We start from the raw sequence: 215 nt of genomic DNA on the forward strand, positions 1-215 counted from the left end.
AAGAATACATGTGAATTTTGAAGAAAATAAAAACAGTACCAATTTCTGACATTTTCGGCCAACAAATATTTTGGGCCGAAATATATCTTTGTTGAGCGCTTTGCGAACTTTCCAGACAGGGGACGTGCGTGTACAAGAAGGCACAAAACCTGAAACACTTACAAGCCTTCTCTCCGAACTTTCTTCCTTAAGAATTCCTCACGCCGAAGGCTAAA

This window comes from Penaeus monodon, chromosome 19 (genome assembly GCF_015228065.2).
Source record: "Penaeus monodon isolate SGIC_2016 chromosome 19, NSTDA_Pmon_1, whole genome shotgun sequence".
NCBI lineage: Eukaryota > Metazoa > Arthropoda > Malacostraca > Decapoda > Penaeidae > Penaeus > Penaeus monodon.